Genomic DNA, 6,960 nt, shown 5'->3' on the forward strand with positions numbered 1-6,960 from the left:
GCCGCGGCTTGTATTAGAAACATTTTTGAGGGACCCCTGGGATCACGCACTGAATAATGGTAATGGCCGCGCGCCTTCAGCGGCCCTGTCCAGTAAAGTCTACTTTATGCAATAGCCATGATCGACCCTCTTTACCGGCGTGCCACCTTTGGTGGCCCATTAGAATAAAGTTGACTTTACGTAATGGCCCATGACCCTCTTAACCGGAGGGCTGCCTTTGGCGAACCACTCCAATAAAGTTTACTTTATACAATGTCCATGGACATGAGTTGTCTATGGAAATGAAGTTAAAAATTGCCTTACAGTCGTCCTAATTAACAAACGTTTCAATGGATGTGGCTGAGAAGTTTGTGCACTGGCATCTCTGCTACACGAATAAAGTGCGCCGCGTACCGGAGTTCAAATCCAAACCATGCGGGTAAATTTGACATATGGGTTTTGGTTATTTTTCAGGGGGGGTCATCAATTTTTTTCGTCTGACAAAGGGGGGGTCATCTTTTTTTCACAAAAATGCAGGGGGTCTATATTTTTTTGAACATCGGCGACAAGATTTTGCCCCCCCCAGGCCTAAAAACTGAACGCTCCTTAGTAAGATTACTTCAACTGAGAAGCCTAAATAAAGATACTATAATGTAATCACAGTCCGGTAAGATGTCCATTGTTTGTAATAGTTCAATAAGCCCTTGGCCCTTTGTTAGGCAAACACGTGCTAAGAGTCTCACAATGGAACAAGGCTAAGAACAAATTTCCTTCGGGAATGCTTACTTAAATTACAAAAGACCAACTCATCGATAATAATGTAGGGCTGTATTAGACTATAACATCAACAGGTTCAACCCCGTTCCGTCGAAATGGTCTTTACTTTAAAGCAATCCTGACGAGAACTGTATTCTGATTACCCTTGAGACGTCCGCTGCTAAAGGGTTACTATACTTAAGGTAGAGACACACATTAGATGATACTTATTTTAAACTCACTTTTTCTCAATATATTTCACTTTTGGACCCTACACATTATATATTTTCTGTTAGCCCTATATCTCAACATTATGAAAAATGTGTTATTTTCCAAATCACTGTGTCTGTGTCCATTTCTCTCAAAAATATGCGTTTTTGAGTTTTTTTACCTAAAAAAATTAGGTGTTCAAGGACTATGGCGACTTGAGATCTTTGAACAGAAATCAGCAATTGAGTACTCTGGGGAAAAAACGGTGTCCCAGATTTTTTCTATTCCCTTTTGTTTCAGCACAATAAGGTGTGAAAGTAACAACTCTGGGTTTTTGAATAAATTACCGGGTTTCGTTCACTTCAGCAAGAATTTCTCTTGTTCCATAAATATTACCGAAAATCTGAGACACCGTTTTACAGATATGTATTGCTACTGTGACCTGGTAAAAAATCAGACCGATCTGTGCACCCTACTCCAACCTAATTTCTTTTGAAGTTACGCTTGTCAGGCCAAATCGGAAGAGAGATAATCAAAGAATTGTGTAAACACCCCTATACGTACAAAAATCGATCGTTTATATGACTTTCCGGGCGATTTTTATTCATGTTCACGAACTTGCATCAAGCAGGAGACTAGATGTTTTGTATTTTACATCAAATACCCTTCCGAAGATCATAAATGGCGAGAAAATCGGGAGAAACACACACAAACTGTTGAGATGTACGAGTAATGAGGGCGGTTTATTTACATAACAAACACTGCCACGGCTAATCTGTTTTTTCTCAAATTAGAGTCTAAGCTTGTTACTGTAACTGTAAACGGTTGTCAAGCTCTATCAATCCGTTTCTCTACAGTTTAGAAGTATTTGCACGCCCGTCGGAGGCGAATTGCGATATTTTACGTTTGCGAGAGTCTCAGTGGACCACATTGATTTCGACATCGCGGCGTCATGGAAGCCATGGCGGTGACTATTCAAGTTCGTCATTCGGCCCGTGCGCCTGTTGAACTTTCCTGGAAGATGAAAATTTATGCATACGCATCGCTTGACATTCATAAATTTGTTCACTTATCGCCGACCTTCGCATCGGAATGAGCGTACTGTTGGTAGACAGACTCTGTCGCTGACTTTCACGTTGGAAAACTTACTTCGGTGGAGAGAATCTGATAATCAACCAGCTTCCTCGTCGGAAGAAAGACTCGTGTCCGACATCTCATCTTCTGCCACGTTGCTATAGTACGACCCTAAGTCAGACAATCTGAGTTTTGTTCTGGTAGCTCCATGATCTTACTTACTCTCTTCTTACGACCACGCTTACGTTTTACGCGTCTCTGCCTTCCGCTTGTCACTACAGAAGCCATTATTATTAACGTCACGCACACAGGACAGTGGAAAGTATGCGCATGCGCGCCGGACAAGATGAGAAAAATTAACATAATCTGTTGACCTTGCGTGGCTATCCTAACTAATCCGTACACAGTTAAAGGTATGGCAATCGATCCCAGGGCCTAGGAGTGGCACATGTTAAACAGTGTGTATCTTTGCGTCAGAGGCGGAATAAACTATTGAGTGTATTGATTTACCCGGGAAATCTTAATCCCGACTGCTATGTGTGTACGCAACATACAGCATAGAGCCAGTCGACGTTAGGGACACACAAAAAAACACGAGGAGCAAACAGGTAGAGGTTTTGAACACAATCAATGTACCCGGTACTTCACCAATGTCTGTAACTCCGCGCTTTGAACATAGCTCGTAACAAGGAACAGTGGAAAGCACGTGGGACGTGTAGACCTATAACAACCACTCATGTAGTTTGTGCAGAGTGAAGCTTTTGCTTATCAACAACTTTGACGGAAAATGGACCGACCTTTCCAACCGTAACTTTTAACTCCTTCGATTAATCAGCACAAAAATTTCGTATGGACTATTGATACGGGATTACAGTCGTTAGGTGATGGTTGCAAATCCTAGTCGTATTGATGACTATACTGCGTAAAAAGTCACTAAATAAACTTTGCACGCATTTACGAGCACTGAACATTTTAACCGTTTACACAAGGAATGTGGCGTACATTATTACTGAATTACTTTGTCCAAAACATTTGAGTTAAAACACCCAAATGCCGAACGATGATCATACAGAACTTTGCAGGTTTCTGGACTAAACGACCCCAAACCGACCGGACCTCAGTCAACTGTGCCAGGCCCGACATCTACTCTATCAGCGTCGACAACTCAACCTTTCATTCTAGACACAGAGTAACATAAACAGAGTAGCAACACTTGCATGCCTTTTGTTCCATGGTCGTCTCGGTAGACTATTGGCTTTTCATATTAAAAATGAGCTCCAAAGGTGTTAAACTTTTTGGAGGCTTTGTTTGTGGTTGATGATTACACGAGATTATGCGAAAATACGATGAGATGGCAGAGATGGCATCGTACAGCCAGTCGCGTAGCACCATAGCTACTTTGTGAGCTCTCAGGCCAGAAACACTGCTTCACGCCAATCAAAACATAACACGGCAGCAGTTTCATAAACATGTTCTCCTTGACGCACGTGTAAAAGAGGGTACGACTGACCGTAAAACCTTGAGTAAAACCAGACAGTATCGATAAAAGACTCTCAAATTTGGTTCAAACCACTCATTATATATTCATAAAAATATGAGAGGAATTTTTAATACGGTAAAACTCGTTTTCCTGAAGCTCAAAACACTCCCGTTTTCGCCAGCACGTCAATTCTACTCAGCACCAACACGACAACAACAACACAAACTTTGCGACCATGCTTTCGCTTAACAATTGGCGAAAATCCGAAAACTACCGAAGGATTCATGGTCGGCACTCTTCGGAAAGAGAGGCGAGAGCAACCTGAGGCGAGGCGAACATGGATGGGTTACGTAACCGCTTCACGCCTTAAACAATACCCGTTGCCACTCTATCTATTTTCTCTATGTTCTAGACAACTTTTCCCCACAAACTGGAAATATACTAATTTACCTCAAAAAAATTCAACTCTGTATCTCATGGAAAATATTTTACCGGGGCCACGGGGCAAATCATAAAACCAACAAACTCACAAACAGGAATATCATGTGGTAATGTGTTTATCTGTCACGGTAAAAATTTCTAGCTTTGAAATTTGTAGACGGTACAAAAGACGGGGCAGAATAAGAAAAGATTACGACCAATGTGTAACTGCCGATGCACAGCTGACTCTATAACTTTCAGGGGCGTACATTGGTACAGAACGTAATGTGATATCTAGGTAGTTCTGCGTCCAGTGATAAACACCCAATATACCACGGCTGTTGATTTGAGCTGCTGCCTTCGATCGAAATTTTCAACACAAAGACATAATATCAATAATTTTGCGAGATTATAAGAGCCCGCTGTCTTCTCGCCTAATAGCTGCGATCAAGATTATTATGATAGAAGCAATTGACTGCCGAACACCTTGATCTTCTTATACACAATGCGTAAAAATGGGTTATTCCTGTTGAGAAATACGACAGCAAATATCGCAATGTGAATTTCTTACTATCTTCCTCGCAATGATTTTTGCACCCGAGTCTATTTTATCACGGCCACTGGACCATTTCTGACGATTTTTACTAACAAAGAATCAGTTCACACTCATGGTGGGAACACATTGCAAAGACGTTCACAAAATTTTCATCAAAAGAAAGATTACCGTAATCCCCGTTTCAAAGATGTAGGAAATGTATAATGGGCTGTTTATCTTGAAAAATCCCGAGCTGCAGCCAATGGAGAATCAAAAGACTTCAAATCAAAGGCAAAAAATATAGAAGAAATATCGATACCAAAGCAATGTAAAACACAGTAATTTTGATAGGGTATTTATTGTATATTATAAATAAACCTAAGGCCACTCGGAACAGCGTAAGATTATGATCTCAGTTGTTCGAATACTACACTCACACTGTAGGGTAAAAATTAGAACTCAGATCGTTATATACTGCTCCCGCCAAGCGAACCCGCTTAGGCTAAAGACGATAAAATTACCATACATGTAATTATTATTGCTAGTTTCTGTAAATATTGCCGACTATTCGTTAGTAGTTGTCAAATTTCTTGATATCGATATCGGAAAGTAAAGTCAGTTACAGACAATCGAGGAAGTACAGAAGAGTATATTAATCAGCGAATTAAATGAATCCTAGGTTACTATGAAAGTGAAAAAAGGTAATGTTGCGCCCTGGTCCGGAAAGGAAAGTTGATAAAGATTTCAAAGACACTTCTGATAATATAAGAGCACTTTCGTCAAAAAACAAGCCCAGAAAAACGTATAGAGAAGAACGACATCACGGCGATCTTCAGACCTTTCATGTTTCAGTCTGAACGGTCACCATTTGATGCTATAATCTATGGCAAGTGTCTCTTTTTGGACAACTCCAACAGAGATGAATGGATCGCGATTTAGTTTCACTTGCCTCAACCTGACCGTCGGGAATACAATCGTCGCATGAACGTTATCCAGTGGCCGGCCACTGCATTGGCCTTTGACCGTGCATCGCCAGCAAACAACGGTTTTGGACGTCACGAGAGCAATTTTTCGCCGTCTGTGAGCGGTTGAGTGATTTGGGTAGGCCATGGAGCTACTACTTTGGTAGCTCCATGTATAGGGATAGATCGGAATCGAGTTGATTTCGGCTGAAAGTAGTTAGAAAAGTTGTTCTTCGAACTCGATCCAAAATGAGTCCGCATGTCGCGGGTTTTGTCCATGTAACCGTTGGTCAAGTATTTTGCTCAGTATATAGTAAGAATCGTTTATTCATTGTTGACGTCGTAATCGATCCCGTGTACACAACAAATGTTTGATCGTTTGCACCTTTGCGCGTCCCCTCGTGATTGGCAGCTGTTTGAACGCTTTCATCTATTGTTTTTGGACGCTTCGAACACAGCATCGAAGCAGTTTTGGCATCAAAAAGCAACTTAAAATAGAAAAAATGAGAGAATTTCGCCGACAAGGTGATTCCACAAGTATTCACAAAACGTAATATGTTGGAACAGTGCTTTAATTTACACCATGGTGCTTGAAAGATCCAGATTTTCGGGAGCATTCGTTGACGCTGCTACCATGTGCCACTCATGTTGGATTATGAATGCCCAGGGAGATAGGGGGTATTAGGCTCCCCTGCCTTTAAGTCAACCGAATATAACAGTGCGCGTACTTCGCAAAAAAACTATTTTAATAGTATTTAAGCATTTCTTAATACAATATTGTCTCGACATTTTTCCTCATGTAAAGGTCATATGGTACGGACTCCAAAATTTTGAAATAAACCAAAATCTCTGAAAAAAATGCATTAAACGTGTGTCTATACCTTAAAGCCCAAATTTCAATCCCAGTTTCTCGCATTAGTGGAGTTCTCCTCCCAGTCAAACACTTGGCCAGTACGATGTTTGATTTCTAACATTAATTACACAAACTGATCTCAACATTTTGGCGTCTTTTGCTAGTCCTGCAAACAGAGTTTATACAAGCGTTTGATTGACGGTCAGTTCAAATCGCCAACAGTCATTGATTCCCATCACCAATGCTCGAATTTCCTAAAAACTCGTCTTCCAGCCGCATTAGAATTTAATATAACCACCGAGTTCGATCAACAGCAGCTTCGCGCTGACCGCTTGGCAGTCTGTCTGTATTTTTGCGACCGGAAAAAAACTAAAAGTGGCATTTTCTGGAGCGTGTACACTCGTGTTGCCCGTTTGGTGTCCACTTACACAATTAACGCCGCCATACCTTCGCGCCCTTTTAAAGGGAGGCTCCGCCTTTTACTGACTGAAATCACGCTTGGAATGGATACATGTGCGTGTTGCGTAATACAAAGGTAAACACTGAGGCAGAAATGAATGGTGACTCATTAGGGTCGCTGAACTCTGGCCATCAGCAACTTAGAATTCGTAAACTCTATGGCTAAATTATGGGATTTTGATTTTGACCGTAACACCTTCAAATCCTGTGTGGTTTGTGTGGAATGTCCTAT

This window comes from Ptychodera flava, chromosome 5 (genome assembly GCF_041260155.1).
Source record: "Ptychodera flava strain L36383 chromosome 5, AS_Pfla_20210202, whole genome shotgun sequence".
NCBI lineage: Eukaryota > Metazoa > Hemichordata > Enteropneusta > Ptychoderidae > Ptychodera > Ptychodera flava.